The sequence below is a fragment of the Jaculus jaculus genome, chromosome 7, assembly GCF_020740685.1.
Source record: "Jaculus jaculus isolate mJacJac1 chromosome 7, mJacJac1.mat.Y.cur, whole genome shotgun sequence".
NCBI lineage: Eukaryota > Metazoa > Chordata > Mammalia > Rodentia > Dipodidae > Jaculus > Jaculus jaculus.
The window spans coordinates 54,781,115-54,806,473 of record NC_059108.1 but is presented as its reverse complement, the minus strand read 5'-3'; the positions used below and the strand labels follow the sequence as shown (position 1 = coordinate 54,806,473).

General features: G+C 39.6%; 1 protein-coding gene across 1 annotated transcript in view; it reads left to right on the top strand.

Moving 5' to 3' along the window:
- Positions 1–3,663: 3,663 nt before the first annotated feature.
- Positions 3,664–25,359, top strand: part of Fhl5 (four and a half LIM domains 5) — a 68,646-nt gene continuing 46,950 nt past the window's right edge. The window contains exon 1 of the mRNA XM_004663647.2: positions 3,664–3,758. The gene's annotated coding sequence lies outside the window, so the exon portion shown is untranslated. The remainder of the gene's footprint in view (positions 3,759–25,359) is intronic.

Below are 25,359 nucleotides of genomic sequence, written 5' to 3'. Positions count from 1 at the left end.
AATAAGATAGAAGATATGGTAAAAAAAAATTAAATTTTGTCTTTGTATTTTCTTTCATTTATCAAAATAGTTCTTATGTTTCCATAGTAAATAAAGAAGTATTTATCATTTTTGTAAATAAAGTTAACTGATTTCATATATGAAGACTCAATTTCATTACTAAAGTTAAAATTTTAAAATATTTACAGTCATAATAATGGCCATGCTTATGAATATTAAAATTGCCTATTTTATTAAATTTTATGTACTTTAAAGCTTTGATTGTTTTGATTAATATGGAAATTAATTGACAAACATTAAGGGTATTGGAAAACTTACCCATTTGCTTTTGCAGTGGTAAAGGAAACCTACTCCTGGCCATCCAAAAGATGAAGTGAATGGTCTCACACCCTAGCTATGTGAAATAGCTAATGTAAAGAACAAAGGAGTACCTTTCCCTTCCTTATCTTCCCCCAACTGAAGAGCCCTATAAAGCCCACTATCTGTGCTCCTCTCTTGTGAGCCAGCCTGGTGGCTTGTGTTTTTTTCCAAATAAAAGCTTTCATCTTTGCCTCAGAGTGGTTTCTGTGATCTTGGTCACTCCCGAACCTTACACTAACTTGATTCCCAAGTACTCATGTAAGCCAGATGCACAAAGTAGCACGTGTGTCTGGAGTTCATTTCCAGTTGTGGAAGGACCTGGCATGCCCATACTCTTTCTCTGTATCTCTGCTGGCAAATAAATATTTTTTTCAAAGAAACTAATTCAAGAGGCTGGGAAAATGGTTTTGGATTCAACTGAGGACCACTGCATAAATGAAATGGAGAGCAATCGGGAAAGATATCCAACATCAACCAGGCTTCCTCTAGTTTCGTACCATGACATCATACTCCCTCTTTGCCCAGTCATAATCACAACTGTTCACTATTCAGCACACAAAGGCATAAAAATACATATAATGGGCTGGAGAGATGATGGCTCAGTGCTGCAAGACCTGACCACCTGGGTTTGATTCCCCGCTGCCCACATAGGCAAGATGCACTATGTGGTATGTGCATCTGGAGTTCCTTTGCAGTGGCTATAAGCCCTGGTGTGCCTGTATTCATTTATTCTCTCTCTTCCTTTCTACAAATAAGCACTTAAAAATACATATAAGTACTTCTTCTGTGTACTTATTTCTGAAGTCCATATCATGTCAAACTTAGCACATTTATGTTTCCCCATTAATTTGTCTTTTGTCATAGGTCCCTCACCCATGAACCTAAAATGGAAAAGAAATGTTCCTCATATGACTTTGCATGTGGTCTTAGCTTTCTAATAATGTGTATTTTATGATAACTGAAACTACATGCAAACATTTACACAAACATCTAAGCATTTCCTTATGTACTTAACATACATATATAACATTCAAAAATAAAGTGTGTAGTCACACACACATTTGGGCTATGGATATCTCAGATTGCAAATAATTTTGTTTTATATTTCTCAATTCTTCAGATTTTCTGCAAGATGCATTTTTATAATTCAGTAATATTTTTAAAGTAAACATTGCTGTATAGCAATGTAAAGGACAAAGGAGAACCATCCTGGAGCACATGCAAATTGTTTTTATGGCTGATAAGATAATTCATCTGAAAAATGTGAGGGCTAGAATTCACAAATGTTGATAAATTGGAGGTGTCCTTTAGTAAAGTAGGCAAAACACAATTGGAAACATTGGAGGCAGGTAGAGAGTAAGGGAAGTTGAGAGTCATAGTAACGGTGGATGACTGCCATGCCTGATGCCAGGCACACAGAAAACTGGTAGGAATATGATGGTTTTGCTTTGGGACTAAGACAGCTTCAGGCCTGTAGACAAAGATTCCAAGAATATTACAAAAGCATGCAGTAGGTAACAGGAGAGCTGTGACCAATGAGAAAGATTTAGGAGTCTTGTGGAGAAAGCACAAGGCACCCTCCGAACAAAGGAAGCTAAAGGGGAGGATGAGGAAGTGCCCAGTGAGGAAGGATCAGAAGAGTGTAACTTACTGAAACTGGGGGATACAAACTGAATAGGCATGGTCATACACAAGAAGTCTCCTGTAAGATTCAAGGCAGTGATCTGAGTAATGATTGTTTCTGTGTGCTTGTATGTGTGCATAGTAGTAGTTCAAATGAAAAGCAAACTGCAGAAAACAGGATGACAAGGCTGTGAAACTGAGTCAGTCCATATGAACTACCCTCTTGGAAAATGGGTATAAATCCATTGCAATGGCCACTTAACTACATAGGGACATAGACACTTTACATCTCCAAGATTTGCTTTCTTGCTCACAAATAGAAGAAAATGTTTACTTAACAAGTTTTTGATTATATTACTAATGAAGTGTACTGTGTCCTTTCACTGATCAGAATTTGTTATTATACCTGGGCATCATGGCACATGCCTTTAGCCCCACCACTCCAGAGGCTGAGACAGGATTGCTTAGAATTTGAGGTCAACATAGGGCGACACAGTAAGTTCCAGGTCAGCATGGGCTACAGTGAGCCTCTGCCTTGAAAAAATAACTTGTTGCTGCCAACCATGGCTGTATCTTCATGTCATACTCATGAAAGCTAGGTGGACAAAAAAGCAGAATTAGTTGGCTCTGTGTTTCCTTGTCTCAATTTCTTTGTATATAGCTGATCTTGACTTCAGAAATCATTAATATATGCTTTAATCACTTCAAATAAACACAGTTTAAGTTGGTCCTGGAATAATGAAGTTCAAGCAAAATATTTTCCCTTTCATCCCACTTTCTATACTGAAGGAATGGCCTCAAATGGAGATTCTTAGAACAAATGCCTCTTGTTACATAGATGAATGTGACCTACTGAGAATTCCTGTGGTGAACTAGTTCCATATCCATATTTCTTCAGACCCAACTCCAACATGGCTGGCCACTTTTCAAAATTGAACATTTCAAAAAGATCAGCTGAGTCTGAGTTTACATGAAGTCATACAGCATGGACATGACATAACAATTGGTACCAACCTGTGCAGAGATGAGCAGAAATCCACACCACAGGTATACAAAGCAGGTGACTACCCCAAGTTATTCTATTAAAATCCAAGGCTCAACATTCCCAGACTCCCCAAGAAAGAAGTAATAGCAGCCACGTCCCAAATCTCATCTGCCTCACTACCAAGAACTGGAAAGGTGAGAAAGTGGAGCCTTATCTCTTTCCAATAGTTCACCAGCAGCCATATGCACTCCAGGCATTTCTAACCTAAAAGGAGGGTCCTGGTAACTACCAGAAAATAAAACCACAAACAAATTGAATATGTAGATATAAAATACATCATCCTTTTAGAGAATGTTTTTTTGCAAATATGTCCTTAATTTAGCTTACTCAGTGGGAATTTCTGAAATGAGCATTTGTCTGTATTTTAAACTTGGAGCTTATCCAAATATTTCAAATACTAAGACTGGCTAATTTTTTTTCCCTTTAAGGATGTTCTGAAGAGAATTTTTCTTTGTGATTTTAAGTATAAAATGACAAGGAATAGTTTTCAGCCTAGTAGGAGTCATTTATGTGCATGTCACAAACTTGGAGAAAACACAGGGATCCTATTCTTTTTTTCCTGAAAAGTTGAAAAACACTGCAGTTGGGAGACTTGGGTAGATCTCGTGACTCATTCCATTCCTTTTCAGTTTAGGATTTGACATGCATGTGGTTTAGAGGGGGAAAAAGAAACACATCATCTACTCTCCTTTGTGACTGTGTAAACCGAAGAAAGAAGCAATAAGAAAAAGTGAGTATTTCTCCATGTCCAATAGGTTTTGTTTATATGGTATTCTCAAATTTCTTAAGGACAAGAAATTTTTGGAAACTTTGCAGTAATTGCTTAAGAGAAACTTTCAATTGATAAACAGGTACATACCTTGAAATTTTAGCCCTGACAGCTACTGGGTTTAATTTGCTGGACTTTAGGGCTCTCCTCATTTCAATGTGTGAGTGGAGACAGCACAGTGGCCAGAGAACTCTGGAACCACCTTCTGGGTCTGAATAGCTGTCTCTGTACTTGGAAATACTTACTTGAGGAGAGGAGGAAAGATTTCAAGTTTTATTTTTCTTGATTTAGTTGAGTGAATAACATTATCGCTGAGAATATTTTATGACAGAGTTATCTTCCCAAAGAACATTTGCAATTGACTCACAGACATTATGTAAAAGGAGTTAGTGAAAAGCCTCATGTTTTCAGGAAAAATGTTGCTACTTTGTGGGAACAGGCACACAGTGATTCATAATCTTAGACTTCCTAAGGTTGAATTAAAATGTCTGTATATCCAAACCACACAAGTACATGACAGACTATATCAATCCAAACTGATACTTTTTGAAATTGGGGCAGCATTATTTAAGCAAAAAGCATCTGTCTCTGTATTTCAGTCATTCTCTCTTTGGTATGTGTATTTGAAGCCCAAATGGGATTCGTCAGCTGTCATTTAGGATTTTAGAAATGTAGGAACTAAAACAAAATATGTAATTCTTGTACACACAGTGAAAGAAAACCTTTCAGCCACTTTGGCTGCTGTTTCTGATCTATAATGCTACCATGTGTAAATTATAGCTATGGAATAAAATTTAGCATAGATATCATGAAAGTTTCTCATCATGTATGTTAAGATACCCAATTGACATCATGAAACAACTTTCTTTTTTTTTAATTTTTTTAATTTATTTATTTGAGAGCGACAGACACAGAGAGAAAGACAGATAGAGGAAGAGAGAGAGAATGGGCGCTCCAGGGCTTCCAGCCTCTGCAAACGAACTCCAGATGCGTGCGACCCCTTGTGCATCTGGCTAACGTGGGACCTGGGGAACCGAGCCTCGAACCGGGGTCCTTAGGCTTCACAGGCAAGCACTTAACCGCTAAGCCATCTCTCCAGCCCCATGAAACAACTTTCTTGAAGGAGACAGTAAATTGTGATGCCAGGTTTCTCCATTTGTCTGGATATTACTACTTGAGACCAGATTAGTGTCTAACACAGTATCACCTCACTGACAAGTTTACCCCTCCTTCTTATTAAAGTTGCTTACAAGATTTTGAGTAAAGATGGATTAATTTAGGTTCAGTAAGGCTAGGTCTTTTCTACTTCAGATACCTAAGTATTTTGTTTAGAACATTTTAAAGAAGTTTTGATATTTTTTAATGTTTTTCAACCTGGGAAATGCCATCTCTTTAGAAATGAAAATCAAATACTTCAACTTGCAATGGTTTTGAATCAAATGTCACTAAGTTTTTCACATTGGTGCTCAGGTCAGTATCTTCCTGTTGTCCTATTCTTGGCTGTCTACTGCTACCACAAAGGGAGCTTTGATGAGAAGGAAGGAGAAGAGGCATAGAGATCCTTCTCACCAAAGCTTCTCGACCCTCGTCCATATGATCAACTTTAGGCCTTATCTGTGTCTATACTAGTCTACAAAGGGACCATGGTGCCCTCAGGATGTCACACAGGATCAAAGGGCTTTCTCAGAATAAATAGCAAAATAAGTTACTGATTAATATGATAGGGAGGATACCAAGAACAAGCCCATTAAAGATTCTGACATAGACTTTACCCTAGAACTTTTTCTAAGATGCCCCCAAGTAATTTATGAATTCATTCTACTATATCTTTGGTCCTGGTCAAACAACTCTATGTGGCTATCTGACAGTATTCTCCAGCCTCATCACTGAAATGCGCAGGTATGCTAATCTCTTTCCCTGTTTCTTAACCTACTTCCCCCATGTAAATGCTCCAGTAATCAATGAAATCATGATAAGCCAATAGGGAAATCTAGAAAAATGAGAATGAAGTAATTTTTCCTCCCTCTTAATTCATATACTCTAAATGTCTCCAAATTCTGCCATTGCAACTACTTCAATTTCCACCTTCTTTCCTGTTACTGCCACCACTTTCACCTTACCATCTTCTTTCACTTGGTTAACAGTAGCTCCCTAATTGTCCTTCTTGATGCCAGCCTCTCCCTCTTTGTCTGAATGTATGCTGAATGTATGTAATGACCAAGAGCCTTCTTGAGGAATGTATTGTCAGAAAAGCCCTACATTGCAGTAACACAAATTTCATCAAACTTTAAAGTGCTCAGAATCACCTTGCAGGCTTGAAAAAAATTCAGATTCTGTTTGTGCAAGTCTGAGTTGGTGCCCAAGTTTTTGCATTTTAACAAATTATGGGTGGTGTTGACAGTACTATTCTACCTGTGGTGGTTTGCATGTGAATGTATGGACCCATAGACTCAGGTGTTTTATTAATATTGAGTTTGCAGCTTTAGCCCCTTAGCAAGCAGATTCCTACTATAGGGAGTGTGACTGGGGTCTGACTAGCCCAAAAGTATGAAGAGCAGTTGGAGTTCAGGCAGGGTTCTTGTCTGTTGGGACTCATATATTTGCTGCTGTTGGTGTTTGCTTGCTACAGTTTTTCTCTCTGTTTAGATATATCAAGTTAGCAGCTTCTGCCAGTACTGATGGATGTTCCCCTGGATCTGTTAGCTTGAAGTATATCCCTGCCTCCCATAAACTCTGTCTGTTTGTAAATTTTTCCAGCAATGTGGAGCTAACTGTAACAACAACTTTCACTGTGGAGCAAAGAACTCCCCCTTGTCCCAGATGTGAGGCTCTAATCACAGTTGTAGTACCCATAACGTCCATGAATTTTCAGGAGTCACAAAGCCTATGTGTGTCTGGTTTTCTCCGTGAAGTGGAGATCACAGTGATGTCCTACATTCTCATAGGCTAGATGTGATAATATCAGTTGCAGTGGAGCCTTGCAAAATACTAATTATTAGTGCTAGTTACTATTACTTATATCAGGACTCTGAATAACTTAGTCTCTATAGTTTTCTTCTCCAAATCATTTTTTCACTACTGCACTATTATACACACATATATACATATACATATTCATGTACACTCTACTTTTGGCTATACTGAATGACCTTCAGCAAGTACCTCTTTTCTATCAGTTTTCCCTTGGTACTTTTTTTCAAACCACTCTGCATATCATTCCAACAACTCTCATCTTTCAACCCTCCTCTTGGAGCTGTATCCCCTGGGTAGTACCTTCTTCCCAATTACATATTTGGCTCCACACTGTGTTTCACAACACAGTGTACCCTTTTGGATATATGTGATCTCCTTGTTTTTCTTTTATGTTAGGAGCATAGCTGTGGCACCGGCTATTGAATTTCTAACCTGCTACATTCTCCTTGGCAGGTATAGATGAATAACAAAGGATGAATGCATTTTATAGACACATTATTAAGGACCTTTAAAATGATAAGCAGAGATGGGAACAGAAAGCTTTAGGACCTTGCTTTTTTAAAATAATTATTTGACAGACAGAGAAAGAGAGAGAAGCAGAGAGAATAGATGTGCCAGGGCGTCCAGCCACTGCAAATGAACTGCAGACAGGTGCACCCCCTTGTGCATCTGGCTAACGTGGGTCCTGAGGAATCAAACCTGGGTCCTTTGGCTTTGTAGGCAATTGCCTTAGCCACTAAGCCATCCCTCCAGCCCAGGACCTTGTTTTTTTTTAAAAAAAAAAAAATAATAATAAATAGGACTGGAGAGATGGCTTAGTGTTAAGGTGCTTACCTATGAATCCCAAGAACCTAAGTTTCATTCACGTAAGCCAGATTCACAAAGTAGTGTATGCATCTTTAGTTCATTTGCAGTGGCTGGAGGCCCTGGCGTGCCCACTCTCTGCCTGTTTCTCTCTCTCAAATAAATAAATAAAATATAAGAAATAATAAAATAAGACTTGGACTGTGAACCCACTAGTAGAGAACACACATGTACACACACACACACAAAGAGAAAGAGAGAGGGAAGACACAGAAAGAGACTATCATGCAACCATATGCTTCTAACCTAGATATCATCATTTATTCAGTTAAAGTTGGGATGTTAAATGAAACTGAAAACAATGTGCATGGCACCAAAATGGTTGTGTTCTCAACCCAGTCTGTGACTCTTGTTCTGATTAAGCTAATTAGCTTGTTTCTGTGAAAATTTATTATGTGGCTGGGGGTGGTGGTATAAGGTGAATTCAAACACAAAAGAACTTTATTAGTTCATGTAAAATACCAAGCATTTCAACAAGAAATTCTAAGTTAATTACAAAACAAGATAGCAAACCAATGATGACAGTATGATAGCAAAAGTCAAAGCTTAGAAGTCTAAACAGTGCTGAGCTCTCTGTGAACTCAGTTCCCAAGATAGCACGCTACCTGTACACTGGAATACAACCTCGTATAGAACTCTGCATTAGACTAGAATGGTTCTGCTACTTCCTCTTGTTACAGGGTCCTGTGTTGCACAAATAAGACCACTGACTCACAGAACATGAGTCAAAGTTTTTTTGGGTAAAAAAAGATAGAAATGGAGAAAAAAAGGATAGTCTGGTATACCAGGACTCCATTTTAGATTTTGAGTGAATCCCTGAATTGTTTGGAGTGTCAGTGTTTACAAAAAAAAAAAAAAAAAAAAATCACAATTTGCTGTGACAGTTGCAGCCATAAAAGTAAAAAAATAAAAATTAAAAAATAAAAATGGAACTTGCAAAGAGGTCTGTTGCTCAGTTACAGGAAGCGCCCCCTGGAGGGTGCGAGGTAGGCCTGTGACCAGGAGTCCCACTTCTCTTTAGGAGTTTGCTCAACAATGCAGCCCCCAGGAAATGCTATTCATCCCAGCTGAGCCTCTTGTTTACCTGCTGTTTGTCTGCCATCAACAGAGTCTCAAGACTTCTACATTTCTCTAGGTTAAATATAGAGAACTATAACATTTTGCTCTTTTTACACTCTCAGATTCTTTTGTTAGAATTTTGTCTCTACCAGACTTCAACCCATCTCACATGATTGCTAGCAAAGTCCTGAGATTTCTCTTACTGATTTTTCACAGAGCAGTACTCACCAAACAGATCCTTTAATTTTCCTTTTGATAGGTTCTTTTGAAATACATTGTTAAGGGCTGAGAAGGTGACTGAGTAGTTAAAGCTGCTTGCTTCTTAAAATGTCTGCCCTAACACTATTTAAGAATAAACTATTTGGTTTTCTTTCTAATTTAATTGTAATGATAACACTGAAGATGTTGAAATGAGAGGGAAGGGTCAATAAATGAACTTCTGGGGATCTAATTTGCCAGCTTAACTTTTTTTTCTCTTTTTCTGCATCATATTTTATTTTTAAATTTTTCAATCTGTTCATGTGATGCATCACATTGATTCATTTGCATATGTTAAATTTGTCTTATATTCCAGGGCTATTACTCATGGATGAACAGTACTTCTAAAATTTTTGATAAGTTTATACATGTATATAATATATTTTGATCTTATTCTTCCTGAATTATCCTCTCTTTTTATTAAGAACTTTGAATGGATACATTATGTGTTGGTATCATCATTTCCCTCCTAAAATTCCACTGAAGGCCCACTTTCACTTTTTTCTTCTCTTTAATTATATCTGACAATTGTTGACAGAACAGTTTGAGTAGTATGTCATAGTCAGAGGTTCCCTGATGCTTTTTAAAAGAATACTAGCATTTCTCCTTATCAAGGTATCAAGGAATCACCTTTATTTTGACAAAGACAAAAATTCATACAAACTGCTAATCCATTCATCCATATAATAACCTAACTACTCACCAACTTGACCAAACCAGCATAGCACTACAGAAAAACTGGTTAAGGTTCGATTTTCATTATTTCATGAAACTAGAGAGGCTCCTGTAGACAAAGAATTTCTATCCTAACTTCTGACCAGATTCCTGTCAGTCTAGAACTAACAGTTTCCATTCTGCCTAAGGAGTTCTCTCCACATAAAAGTCAACATTTGATATATGAGTATAATTTTACTTGTAAAAAATTGAAAAGCAGCTTGACACTAAGCTTGTTCTCTAAATCAATATTTTGTTTCTAAAAATCATTTCCAGTCTTATAATTACATCAAACCTATTCATTTGTTCTCTGAAACTTTTATAATTATACTATGACATAAAATCTAGCCTTTGACCTATAATTGTTCTAAATTCAGCAGTTGTACTCCAATTTTGTTCAATATTTCTATTATAAAAGTAATACTTTATAATATATGATTTGCAAAGTACTTAAAAGAAAACATTTTATAATTCCATCAAGAGGCTTGAAAGTTGGACAAATTTTTTTTCTAAACTTTTTCTCTACTTTAAGAAAAATATTGACATAATTCAGGTCATAGTGATTCTATTTCTTTTTACACATAAGCAATATAATACTATCACCATTCCACTAAATACCACCACAAACACCATAGTAATGATTTCTGGAATTATTTAAAAAGTCACATGGAAAACAAGTGCAGTCTTCCTCTTGGTGTGGAGAAAGTTCTTCTCAAGCCCTAGGTAAACTTGAGCTTCCACTAGCAAACATGAGCAGGTTGTAACTAAAATAATAGAAAGCAAGCTGGGAGTGATGGTGCACGCCTACAACAAACAGGGGTGAAGAGCTAGGACAACCCGAAACTGGTAGGTCTGGGTCAGGATCATTTGCAGCAAAAGACCCTGTCTCGAAGAAGGTGAAGCAAAGGTACCTCCAGGTTGTCCTCTGACCTCCATACATGTGCTGTGGCATGTGCACACCCATATACACACATCTACACATACATATATGCATACATATACATGCATATACATTCATACACCCATACACACACTCCCATATACACACGTATAAAAACATGCAAAAAATAAAAATAAAATTTAAAAATATTAGGACTTAGGGAGCACAGCTATAATCTCAGCAAGAGAAGGTAGTGACAGGTTGATCCCAGGGATTCATTGGCCATCTAGTCTAGTCTAACTGGTGAGATTCCAGTTAATGAGAGACTCTGGCTTAAAAAGGTAGGTGGAGAGGGGCCATTAAAATTGTTAGAGCCACAAGTTGTGACACTTTGCACAGAGACATTGCCTCTCCCTCATAATTGACTGATACCCCACAATGCATGACCCACAATCCCCATGGGGTTGACCTGCATCCCCAACAAGGATGGCCTCTTCAGAAAAGGGGCAGGGATGAGAGAAAGGGTAGTACCAACATGTGTTGTTTACATAGTAAGCTTGTCCATATCTAATAAAAATAAATATTAAAAAATATTTAGCATTCAGGCTGGAGAGATGGCTTAGTGGCTAAGGCATTTGCCTGAGAAGTCTAAGGACCCAGGTTCTATTCCCCATTATCCACATACATCAGATGCACAAAGTGGCATGTGCATGTGGAATTTGTTCTCAGTGGCTAGAGGCCCTAGCATGTCCATTCTCACTGTTAAATAAATAAATAAATAATATATAAAATAAAAATATAAAAGAAATTGTCCTAGGAAGCCAGGCATGTTGGCACATGCCTTTGATCCCAGCACTCAGGAGGCAAAGGTAAAAGGATCACCATGATTTAGAGGCCACCCTGAGATTACATAGTGTTTTCCAGGTCAGCCTGGGCTATAGCAAGACTCTACCTCAAAAGAGAAAGGAAAAAAGATGAAACTCCTCTCAGGCTACCATTTCTCCCTTGTCCCAGGAATTGCTTCCACCTCCACCTCCTGAAGTTAAAAAAAAAAAGCAAAGTCCAGGAGCTACATATTGTGTGTACCTGCTGTCTTCCTTTCCAGAGAAAGGAAAAACCTGAGTCCCTGAGGACTGTTTCCTTCTGGGTGTTTTGGTAGTAAAGAGGAGGACATATGCAACAAGTCCAGTAACACTAAAGGACACACATAAAGACTACTGGGAAATTGCTGTGAGATTTATAATGCAATGTAGTTTGTAGACTTTTTTCCCCCTAGTAATTCACAAGCCTGGACAATAAGAAGCGGTTTGGTGAAAATTTGTTTGTGGCGTATGAAGAGGCAGAGTGGCTTTAGAACTGTTTGCCTCACATAACATTCCTATACTATGTCACTAGGCCTATAATGGTTGCATCTAATCATGTACAGACGTTTTTACTTGCATTATTCCCTAAATAATACAGTATAACAACTATTTACAAGGGAAAAAATGGTGGGTGGAGTTTCTGAGTCTAACACCTGCGGTTGTCCTCTGGCCTCTACCCATATGTGCATCTGCACACACATGAACACGCACACACACTAACACAGAAATATAAAAAATAAGTAACTAGTAATAAAATATGAAAGCCTTCTTTAGGTCTCAATCACAGAAAACAGGTGGTGGCTAGATTTGTTTATACTTGTCAAGCTCATAAACCTTGCCTTTCTGGATCTGAGGAACTCCTGTGAACATGTACATAAAGTTATATTTCATTGAAATAGTTTAAAAGATTTTAAAATAAAACTGAGTAAGGAACCTTGTTTTACATAATGTTCATAAATGCACTATAAGCCATAAATCCATATTAAAATACATGTTGTACTTCATTTATGATCTTATTCAATTTGACATCAAAACATCTAAAAATATTGATTAAATACCATTATCAGAATTACCTATAGAAAATGGATGCTGAAAATCCACAACTCAAATAAACTGTAACATAGTGAGAAAATAGGCAACAAATTAGATGTTTTTTGACTCTGCTTACAAAACTTTACCACTTTTTTGAGTTTCTATATTATTCAGCTTTCAAGACATATCCCTAGAAGTTTTTCCAGAATTTCCTAAAAATTGCCTGGAAATTCTCAGAGCACACTGTATACACCTCCACAGGCTGTCTCTCCTTTCTTCTCACCCTCCTCCATCCACAAACATTTACTGAATGCTTAGCAAGGCTAATAATGTAAGTTACCAGGAATCTGGTGGCATGCACACTTTTTTTTTTCTCTACATTCTGTGGAACAGGAAAGACCATTAACTAGAGATAATAAGAACTGTTATGAGAACTGAGGCCAGTGAAAATTTACTACTTACAGCCAGATTCCAGTCTGGAAGCAGAGTAATGAAGTAAACCTGGTAAGTGAATGTCTCTCATTTGGGCCAAGGTGCATATCATAACTCAACATGTGGCTCTGACATTCTTTCCGCCCCTCTTCTGCAAAATTTCCCTGAGCCATGTTGGGTTCATTTGTGGTTTGCTTCAGGGATGAGGTGTTGAGGGCCTCTGAGGCTCTGGCTCTCTGATTTGGTAGGAGTTGATTTTTCTCTGTGTCGGTCTCCTTCCCCCTTGTACTGGTATCTGGTTCATCAGGAAAACAGCACCCTTGCTTGTTTCACCAATTTTTCTTAGTTTCTGCTGGGGCCCTTTTGAGGTATGATGGGGTGGCTTTCTCCTTAGGATCTACATCTATCTAAAAAAGAGAAGCAGATTTTCCAATGAAGAGTAAGTTAGCACCAGGAAAAATGAGAAAATGAGATAACCCTTAAATTTTTTTTTTCCAGGTAGGGTCTCACTGTAGCCCAGGCTGACCTGGAATTCACTATGAAGTCTCAGGGTGGCCTCAAACTCACAGCAATCCTCCCACCTCTGCTCCCGAGTGCTGGGATTAAAGGCATGAGCCACCACGCCCAGCTTAACCCTTATTTTTTTAATAGAGAATTTAATAGGTGTAGGCCCTGTTGTAGCCCATGTTTGATGGTAGCTTGATATTGGAGAGTGGGCTAATGTTTGAATATGATTCTGACTTGTTTCCCAGCTCCAGCTATGGGTTCCATACCATCACAGGGATCAGTTAGCCAAATCAAGAGCAGTTGGTTCCCCACCATGGCTGTGTGCCACTATTGCACTTGTGTGGGCATCACAACAGGTTATTTGCTGCTAAGTAGGTTAGACCATGAATTTCTTGGACAAATATTGGTCATTTTCCCCCAGTCGCCCATGTAGCACCTTCTGGCACTAGACTGTCTGGGGACTGACTCTCTTCTAGCTTCCAGCCATGCCGTTTCATTTTACGTGTCAACTGTATCTTCAGCAGTAGGGTCTTACCACTAACCTTTGGTGGGTCATCAAGTACTCTGACAGAAATCTGTCTGTCTTTTAGGAAACCTGTAGGGCTCTCTGATCAAAAGTTCAATGTGGATGATAGTCCCATGCTGGTACTGGGAGTTACAGGTCAGTGCCTACTAAGGAAATGAGGAAAACAATAACTAATAAACAAGAGCTTGAGAGAAGAGAGAGAGAGAGAGAGAGATAAGAAGAGGGATGGAGAGAAGATGTGGAAGATTAAGGTTGGCCTTGATCCTACCCTCTCCAGTGGATCAAGGTTCTCTCTCTCTCTTGTGGTTCAGGTGTTCCCTGTAAGGGCCTGGTGAAGGTTCAGCCATTTGGTCTGTCTTTTAGGAAGTAGAATTTTATGGTACCATTGACATTTAGGCCTAGATTTGTGTTTCCCACCCCTTTGATGCCCTCCCCTCCTTCCCCATCCATCCTAGTGTCTAGTTCACAAGATGCTTGCTGGGTATGTAAGGTATCTTGGTAGATTCAGGTTAGGTGCTATAGATGAGTGAGACTATGTGGCGATTTTTTTTCTGTGATTGGCTAAGTTCACTGATTTGAAGGTTCATTCAAATTTTCCAAATTTCTGAAAAGATTGGCTTTATAAATAAGTCCTTGGAACTTAGTTTTCATGTGTATAAAGTGATCACCTTCAAATTAATTCTTTGAGGTTTTATATTTTCTGTTCAAAAACATAAGATTCTGTACAGATGTGCATTGAGATTGTCGCATGAGCTTTGAGGCCAGCAATAGAGCTCCAAAAGTGTGACATTGCTAGCTGTCTTCCCCATGTCTTTCAGTATCTGAAGAATTACCCTAGGTGTAAATGTTGGTTGGCAGGAGACCTAGGTGGCTTTGGAGCAGTACCCAATGTTATAGAACTGTCACAAAACCCATATACCTACAGAAAGAAAAATTTTAAATTTGAGTCATTTTTCTATCTTTATTTCCCATATGCTTTCCTCCTCAGCACTGTTCATATTTATGTAACTCCTCCTAATTTTAAGGTAGATTAACATATAGTATCTTGTTTGTTCTAAATCATCATCTATTAACATAATTTACAAAAATTCTGCTTTGCAAGGAAAATTACAAATGTTATGTTTTTACCATACATGTATTTAGATATATATTTATATTTTACCATATATGTATATATGCAATTGTCAAAATGCCCAATGGGATGATGACAATGCCTTGTTTTCTATAGTGTTACTGTAATCTGTCTCTAAAATCAAGAGAACTGTAAACTGAGATTAAGAAGTTGGAGGTTAATTTGCAATTTCATGACTTTGACAAACAGTGCATATGTCATGACAAGCTTCAGTGGTGGCCTGCTGGGCTTCAGGGGAGTGGCTGGGCTGGGGCTTCCCCAGGCCTGTGAAGAGACAGAAGAAGTTCTGCTTATCAAAGCCTACCCCTGGATCATGTCATCCTCTGCAGACTTACTGAGAGCCTGGAGGCTTTAAGGAGCATTAGTTTTGGAAACAGAATAAAAAGATGTGACAGGACAGTGGATCTGCATGCCAAACCTATATCCATCAGCCAAAACTGCTCATAGGAAGGTAGGATTTTTATAACCTTTGACTTGGTCTATCAATTCCCCCAAAAATGAAACTGAATGCATATAGTTAATTAGAAATCAAGCAAAGGATTCCCACCAGATTTACCATACAAGAAACACTTTAGACACAAGGGAGTCATAGTGATGTCCCCCAATTTGACATTCCAGAGCTGGGGGTGCTATAACCTATTTTGTAGGCCTTGAATCATTGTCACATTTTAAAAAGTAGAAATCCTATGCAAATTACCATTTTTTTTAAATTTTTTTGGAGGTAGGGTCTCAATCTGGCCCAAGCTGACCTGGAATTTGGAATTCACTATGCAGTCTCAGGTTTGCCTCGAACTCACGGCGATCCTCCTACCTCTGCCTCCCTAGTGCTAGGATTAAAGGCGTGCGCCACCACACCCGGCTTAAATTACCATGTTTTATGCAAGTCATTGTTTGAGTTTAGCAAATAAGTGTTTCACCCTACTAGGCTCTAATTAGAATATTAAAGTAATAAAGACAATTGTCCCTAGTGAGAGTATATTTTATAATTTATAATACAAGGCATACTTTTAAATTATCTAAAACAATCACAAACAGTTTCCATTAAACATATCACAACTCATACAATTTCTAAATGCATTCTTATAAATGCATTCTTATAAATCTTAGAATTAAAAAGGTTGACAGGCTCTCCTTGCTTTAGAAAATCCAGAAGTGAGCTCTTCTTGCATCTCTGTCTTATGACTTTTAAGACCATGAACCAACAGAACTTACTGTGTATATCAATGCTAGGGCAGATGAAAACCAAAATATTATTGAGCTAGTCTGTTATAAGTTCAGGAAAGAATTATGTGAGTAGTTGTAAAAATCTCACTTTTTGCTTTTAGTTAAATGGCTATAAGTTCTTCCTGCTTTTTTTTCAACCTGGAGTTATAATTTAAGTAAATTATGAGACTGAATAAGAACTATTCTTTATTCTTTTCTGTATAAAGAATAAATCAACTACTATTACAAACTGAAATGAATTACATAATTATTTTATTGAGTAGTTTCTAGTTTCTATTGGTCTTCATATATCACCAGGATAATTAACATTATTTCTTATGTTTTAAGGAAAATCATAGAAAATAATTTTGTTTAATTCTTCTATATTTTAAGTGTAAGGTTTAGGAGTGCCCAAGACCACGGAAACCACTCTGAGGCAAAGATGGGAGTTTTTATTTGGGGGAAAAATCACGAGCTGCCAGGACTGACTGTCAAGAGCAGAGCAATCAGTTTGGGGTTACAGATCATGGGCTTTATAGGCTCTTCAGTTGGGGGAAGGTGAGAAAGGAAAGGAATGTTTTGTTGAGGGCAGTAAACCTCTATTCTGTACATTAGCCATAAGGTGGGACCAGAAGTGACCTTGAGAGCCATAAGGGGGCAGTAAATCTCTGTTTTAGGGTGAAACCAGAAGTAACCATGACTGGGTGAGAGATGGGGGGGGCAATAAATCTGGATTTGGGGTGTGGTTAATGGCTGGGCAATTTCTTAAGGAATGTGGATAACCCACTCCCTTATATCTCTCTGTCACCATCCTGTTTTCTTTGATGACCTCCTTTTTGGGAAGCCCACCTTGACCTAACATTCCAGCCTTTTGTTAATGACAAGGGAACATAGTCTTTTCTTCTGTAGTGTCTTCATACTGACCATAGGGGGTGATGAGCTCTTCTGGGAGAGGCTGGGTAATGTGGTCGATGGGTCTTCCCTCAGGAAAGATGATGAGGAGCCAGTTCTTTGGTCACTAAAGGCTGGTAGGAGATAGAGGACAGACAGGTCAATAAAAGTTGATTAAGTTTTAGGTGGGTGAATTGGTCCACCTGATATTGGATGCATCTCAGAAGGCAGGGGGCCAAGGCAAGTAGTAAGAATAGTCCAGATATAGGCCTTAAGAATGGCAAAAGCCAGGGCCAAACTGTACCAAAGATGTTCCATGACTCAGAGGGAATTGGTGTTCCTACCTGAAGCTGGTCAGTCAGACTTTTTAGGTGTTTAATTTAGACTTCTACATTGCCTGATTGGTTGACATAGTAATAGTATTCCTCATTCAGAAAAAGGCAGGTCCCTCCATTGTCTACTATCAAGAGGTCTAGGGATCAGCAGTTCTGTAGCACAACTGAGCCCATAGAAGTAAGTTGCTCTTGTAGCAGTCATAGGGCCTCAGTGGATCCCCGGACTGCAATGCTCAGTTCTTTCATAGGAGATTAGGCTGTGGCTCAGGCCTCCTGTAGCCAGTCCTGTGGCAGTTATAGAGGCTGCCAGGCTTACCCTACCATTATAGGCAAGTGGGCAGCTCTTTTGTAATGATGATCCCACTTAGGTAGAAGGACTGCCAGTTCTCTCTCTGTATACATGGTGAGACGAGGTACCAAAGTGACTGGGATGCAAGGACCCGAGTGTGTTCTCTGAGACATGCAAGTACAGAGTCACACAAAAAATAAATTCCCTTAGGTAAGGTGTGGTTTGTAACAATAGTTATTCCTGAAAGCTCCTGACCACCAATGAGAGATATCCTTATGCCAGCAATCAAGGCAGTTCAGAAGAGAAAGCAGGATAGGGAGCTTGGAGAGAGGATGACAGATGTCAGAAGCAGGGAGTGTCTGAAGCAGAGGTGACATTGTATAGGGGGCACTCAAGGGAAGTGCACAGTGTGATTGGTAAAATTGAGTTGATTGAGGAGGGAAAGAGAAGAAGGATGGACATCCACAGTAGAGAAGGTTAGATCATGCAGATCTTCCTGGAGCTTGCTATGAGCCTGTTTGATGTCCATAACTGTCTGGATATGGGCATTTTGGGCAGCCATAGGGGCATTTTGAATGGATCTAAATATTTCTATTCTGCCCCCACAGCGAGATCCCATAGAGTTATTGGGTTTCCACCCCTACCATCTCATCTGCCCACTTTTGGTCCCATGGGTCTGTGATGGAAAAACTTGTGAGTGCCTCCTGAGATTTGAGCTGTGGTGGTTGGATGTCATAGGACATAGTTGGGTGAAAGTAATGGCACTGACAGAATGGATAGATCAATAATGAGCACCCTCCAACAGAGCCAGGGTAGCATGCTGGTACAATTTGGTCTTTAGTGAAGCAGAGACTTCTCTCATACCATCCCTGTATTAAGCTGGCTTTAAGGAAGTCGTTGGCAACATCTATTATAGAGAAGGTGAGAGAGATGGGCTCCACACACCCTGTGAGAGGACAGAAGGAAGAATTAAGGAGCTTGTTATCCTTGTCAATGTCTATGACATCAAAATACCAGGCACAAGGGGGAGATGAGCACTCAGAGGCAAGGGATAGAGGGCTTGAGGCAAGAGAGAGGAGGTAGAGGGGCATTAGAGTCAAGAGGAACATTCTGGGATTGGGGGAAGAGTGGGAAGTTTAAGAGGGCCTGTTGGGGTGGGGGTGTACTTATCCCTGGATGAGGTAGGATAGGATGGAGGTGGCTTGACTCCCTTTAGCTGTGATAGGTGGATCCAACTGGGGATGCTCTGAAGCTTTGTGGCTGTGGGAGTGGTTAGGATCACCAGATGAGGTCCAGTCCAGAGCAGCTTGAGACCCTGTGGGCAAGACTGCTTAAGGGAAACAAATCTCTAGGCATGTCTGTAAGCAATTTTATAGATTAGGTTGTTTGAGGTGAAGAGATCTACCCTATATGTGTAGAGCAGCATTCCACAGGCTGGGTATCTGTAATTGTACATAAAGGAGAAAGGCAGCAAATGGCAGTGTTCATCTTTCTGTGTCTCCTGACTGTGGACTGAATGTAACCAGCTACTGCATGCTCCCACACCACACCTTCCTCATGACTGACTGCAACCTGGAACTGTAAGCTCAAAGAAACAACTCTTTCCTTAAATGGCTGGTTTTTTTTCAGGGTATTTTTCTCAGTGATGGGGAAAGTGCCTATTATAGACATCCATTGGGGTAATAAAGGAACTTATCCATTTCATTTTGTATACTGTATCTGAAGCATAATGTAAGATTCAGCTAAATTGGGAAGTGAGATAAGCAATGAAAGCAAATGGTTGGATAGAGGCCAGTAGAGGAGAGAGTATGATTAGGCAAAAAGAGCCTTTTAGAAAGACTCTGGCAGATCTATAGGGCACTGTGGAACACTAGAGAGAAATGGCCAGAACTCAGGAGGGACTCATCATACTCTGAGAAATGCATAAGAATCCTCAGATTTTAGATAGAAAATGATGCAGAACCTAATGTGTTGGCAGACAGAGGTTGCCAAATAGCATCACTTTACTCTCTATTAAAAGAAAAAAAAAAAGGTGGCGATCCAAGCAGGCATTTTTATAGCCACTCCAAGCATTTAGTAGGTGTTCGGGAAGTGGCCATCACGATGTATTTTTTTTATTGATTTTGTTTATGGACAGGACCTAAAATCACTGAAGAAAGGAACCTTCAGGCATGTTTGTGGGGGATAATGTACAGTAGGTTTGCTTCTGGACATGATGTAAGGAATTATCTTGATTAGGTTAATTAAGGTGGGAAGACCATCCTAACCTGTGGGAGGCACCATTTCATAGGCTTCAGTTCCAGAGTGTATAAAAGGAGAGTGCTGGTTGAGCACCAGTGTTCATCACTCTCTGTGTTATTATTGTGGTCTGAGGGTGACCAGCTTCCACAAGCTTTGGTCATCATACCTTATGTGCAATGATGGACTGTAACTGCAATCTTTAAGCAGAAAAAAAAACACCCTTCCACTATTTATATTTTTGGTCAGTTATTTGCCACAGCAGTGAGAATGTCATCTCTACTATAGTAATATAAAAATGCTGTCTTGGGGGGAAAAAAGTAGACTTGATCTTCAGGGTTAACTGAGAGAGTTGTGGCTCCCTCTGGTGGTTGGGGAAGAAGACAGTCAGCATGTTCCATAGAAGATTTTGAATAAAGGTGAAAGTTGGTAATTAGCCATGAAGAGGGGTTTCTGGTAGTGGAGGAAGGTTGTTTAACAGGAAAGGGTGTCCAGACATGAGTTCAAAAGGGCTAAGGAAGGAGGGGGCCTGAGGAGTTGCTCTGATTTGGTCTAAGGCAAGTGGGAGGAGCTGGGTCGAGGACAGGTGAAGTTCAGAAGTCAGTGTAGACAGGAGAGTTTTGAGAATGGTATTTTTTCTTTCCACTTTGCTTGAGGACTGAGGCCCATATGGAATATGAAGTTTCCAATCTATTCCCAGGATAGATACTCTGGATATTTCCGGGGTTATCTTGGAAATGAAAGTCAGTCCATGGTCTGATTGAATGGTAAGGGGAAGGCCAAAACGGGGCAGAATAGAGTCAAGAATGTGGGGCGACTGTGTTTGAAGTTTCTCCTGTTGTAGGAAAAGCTTCAACCCACCCTGGGAAAGTATCCACCATAGTGAGAAGGTATTTAGTTTTTTTGTGAGGAGGCATGTGAGTATCCGCCAGTCCACTCTGGGAAGTAAGCCCCTGTGTTGGTGGGGTTTGAAAGAGGAAGGAGGACAGTATTCCCCTTGTGGAGAAGCCTTGACACAGAGTGAACAAGTCTGAGTCACAAAGGAGATTAGAGGCAAGGATGGAAGAGGAGTGGGGTCAGGAATCTTTGTAGAGGGCGGGCTCCCACATGAAATAGATTATGTAGGTGGATCAGAATGGTAGTAGCTTGGAAATAAGGCAAGCAGTAGAGATCCCCCCAGCCTTGTGGTCCTGGGATGGTGCCGAGTTTTGTTAGAGGTTGGCACTGTTCTGGGGTGTATGAAGGAGGTAGGGGCAAGAAAAAAGGATGAAGCTGAGTGCATGCTGTGGAGGCTGGATTCCCTGTCAACTCTGTCCGCAAAAGAGTTTCCCTTGGCCACAGGTGAAGTTAGAGCCTGGAGTTCCCTACAGTGAATGACAGCTGCCTTTGTAGGAAGATAGGAGGCATGTAGCAGTTTAAGAATAAGGGGTCCATTAGTAATGGAGGTTCCTTTAGCTGAGAGGAAGTCTTCCTCCTTCCAGATAGCAGCATGGTGATGTAGAATATTAAAAGCATATTTAGAGTCAGTATCCATATTAACTGTCTTGCCTTGTGCCAAGATTAAGGCTCTAGTGAGTGCTACCAGCCCTTTGGGATGTACTCCCCTTAGGCAATGGGCCAGTCTCTATTATCTAGTCATCTGAGACAATAGAACACCCTGCTATTTGAGAGCCCTATGAGTTTGTAGAGGAGCTGCCAACTATATACCATGTGTGATCAGGGTTGGGGAGAGGAGATAAAGAGATTCTAGGATTATGATAGGAGAGTTCCTCTAGAGTCTCTAAATAGAAATGTGTAAGTTGTTTGGGTAGAGGCAGGAGGGTAGTGGGGTGAAGTGGGGGACAAGAGTGAAGTGTGATGTCAGGGTTATCAAGGAAAGTGACGGAAAAGAGGTGCATTTTAGATGGGGTCAAGTCTGTGGGGGGAGAGGACAGTGAGTTTTTATCTAAAAGTGAATTTCTGTGACTGTTGGGCCAGAAGAGCAGCTGCAGCAAGAGTGCATTGGCATGGTTGCCAGCCCCTGACAGAGGTTTCTAGTTGTTTAGAGAGATGAGCTACAGGGGCAAAGGATGGGCCCTTCATTTGACCTAGAACTCCCACTGCCACACCCCCTTTTTCTGTGGAATAAAGGAGAAAAGGCTGTTGAAGGTCTGGAAGTCCAAGGACTGGAGCTATTTTTTTCACTCAATTTTATTAAACATTTTCCATGATTATAAAAACTATCCCATGGAAATACCCCTCTCCCCCCTTTTCTGCTTTGACATTCCCTTCTTCATCACATCCACTCCCCATCTCAATAAGTCTCTCCTCTATTTGGATGCCATGATCCTTCCCTCCTCTTATGATGGTCTTATGTAGGTAGGTAGTGTCAGGCATTATGAGGTCATGGATATCAAGGCAAATTTTTTTGTCTGGAGGGAGCACGTTGTAAGGAGTCCAACCCTTCCTTTGGCTCTTACAATCTTTCCACCACCTCTTCCACATTAGACCCTGAGCCTTGGAAGGTGTGATCAAGTTGTTACCTGGTACTCTAGTTACTTCTTTCCAGCACCATGATACCTTCTGAGTTGTCCCAAGGTCACTGTCATCTGAAAACAGAAGATTCTCTATCCAACGTGAGAGTAGCATTAATATAAGGGTATGAATATTAAAAGAAATGCTTACTGGGCAGTTTGATAAGCATAGTATATACACTAATACAGACATCAGCAGATGTTACAACCCTAGGGCTCATGACCACCCCTGTTTTAAGTTTTCAGTATCAGGGATGTATTCCCTCCCTTGGAGTGGGCCTCTAGTCCAATTGGAGGGCAGTTGGTTTCCACCATGACAGACATGCCACTATTGCACCCATTGGCTCATTTGACCTGGCTGGCCAATTATAAGGCTTGCAGTGTCCACTGTTGAGTATCTTCGCTGGTAGTGTCTCTTTCTCCCATTGAACTGCATGTAGAATGGCTTCTTCCAGCTTTCTGTCAGCTGGTCTACATGGAGGAGGTTATCAGCTCACTTCCAGCAGGATTTCTCAGTGGCCTTGCAGCCCAAGTATGTGGAGTCTTCAGCAATAGGGTATTACCATCCATTCCTGGTGGGAAACCAAGGGCCTTGGCAATGGTTTATAAGGTTTTGGGACATCAGGGACCTCCCTGGCTAACAACTCAATGGAAGGTATCCCATCCCTGGCACTGAAAATTTTCTAGCAACGATCTATGGCTCCTGAGTATTCCATTGCCAAAACTGAAGGATTTCATTTGATTTATTTATATCCTCTCAGATTTTGATTAGCCCTCCCTCCACCTTTACTTTACTCAATCTCCTCCCCTGACCTCACTTTGGGCCTTTTCACCCTCATTAATCTATTCTTTGACTTACATATATATAATACCAACCTATTAAGTACCCTCCTCCCTTCCTTCTCTTCCCTTTGTATCTCATTTTTAGCTTACTGTGTCTGCTACTGAATTTTCTCCTTCTCACACAGAAGCCCAAACATCTGTACCTAGGATCCACATATGAGAACATGTGGCGCTTGGCTTTCTGGGCCTGGGTTACCTCACTTAGTATAATCCTTTCTTGATCCATCCATTTTTTTTTTTTTTGCAAATTTCATAACTTCATTTTTCTTTACCACTTAGTAGAACTCCATTGTATAAATGTGCCATATCTTTATTATCCATTCATCAGTTGAGGGACATCTAGGGTGGTTCCACTTTCCAGTTATTATAAATTGAGCAGCAATAAACATGGTTGAGCATGTACTTTTAAGGAAATGAGATGAGTCCTCAGGATATATGCCTAGTAGTGCTATAGCTGGGTCATATGGTAGATCAATCTTTAACTGTTTTAGGAACCTCCACACTGATATCCACAATGGCTGGACCAGATTGCATTCCCACCAACAATGTAGAAGGGTTCCCTTTTTACCACATCCCTGCCAACATTTATGATCATTTGTTTTCATGATGGTAGCCAATCTGACAGGAGTGAGATGGAATCTCAATGTAGTTTTAATCTGCATTTCCCTGATGACTAGTGACGTAGAACATTTTTTTAGATGCTTATTGCCATCTGTATTTCTTCCTTTGAAAACTCTATTTAGTTCCATAGCCCATTTTTTAATTGGCTTGTTTTATTTCTTATTATTTAACTTTTTGAGTTCTTTGTATATCCTAGATATTAATCCTCTATCAGATATATAGCTGACAAAGATTTTTTTCCCATTCTGTAGTTTGCCTCTTTGCTTTATTCACAGTGTCCTTTGTGGTACAAAATCTTTGTAGTTTCATGAGGTCCCAGTAGTTAATCTGTGGTTTTATTGCCTGAGCAATTGGGGTTGTATTCAGAAAGTCTTTGCCAAGACCAATATGTTGAAGGGTTTCCCCTACTTTATCATCTAGCACTTTCAGAGTTTCAGGTCTGATGTTAATGTCTTTAATCCATTTGGACTTAATTCTTGTGCATGGAGAGAGAGAGGAATCTATTTTCATCCTTCTGCAGATACATATCCAATTTTCCCAACACCATTTGCTGAAGAGGTTGTCTTTTCTCCAATGAGTATTTTTGGCATTTTTATTGAATATCAGGTGGCTATAGCTACCTGGACTTGCATCTGGTTCTCTATTCTGTTTCACTGATCTACATGTCTGTTTTTGTGCCAGTACCACACTGTTTTTGTTACTATGGCTCTGTAGTATAGGTTAAAATCAGGTATGGTGATACCACCAGCCTTATTTTTGTTGCTCAGTATTATTTTAGATATTCGAAGTTTCTTGTGATTCCAAATGAATTTTTGGATTGTTTTTTCTATTTCCATGAAGAATGCCTTTGGAATTTTGATAGGGATCGCATTAAATGTGTAGATTGCTTTAGGTAAGATTGCCATTTTCACAATATTGATTCTTCCAATCCAGGAACAAGGGATGTTTCTCCACTTTCTTGTGTCTTCTGCAATTTCTCGCATGAGTGTTTTAAAATTCTCATTGTAGAGATCCTTTACTTCCTTGGTTAGGTTTATTCCAAGGTACTTTATTTTCTTTGATGCAGTTGTGAATGGGATTGATTCTCTGATTTCATACTTTGTGTGTTTGTTGTTAGTATATATGAAGGCTACTGATTTCTGTGTATTTATTTTGTAATCTGCTACATGGCTGTAGGTTTTGATCAGCTCTAACAGTTTGCTAGTAGACTCTTTAGGGTCCTTTATGTATAGAATCATGTCATCTGCAAATAATGATAACTTGATCTCTTCCTTTCCAATTTGTATCCCTTTTATGTGTGTCTCTTGCCTTATTGCTATGGCTAAGACTTCCAAAACTATATTAAAAGAAAGTAGGGACAGTGGACACCCTTGTCTTGTTCCTGATTTT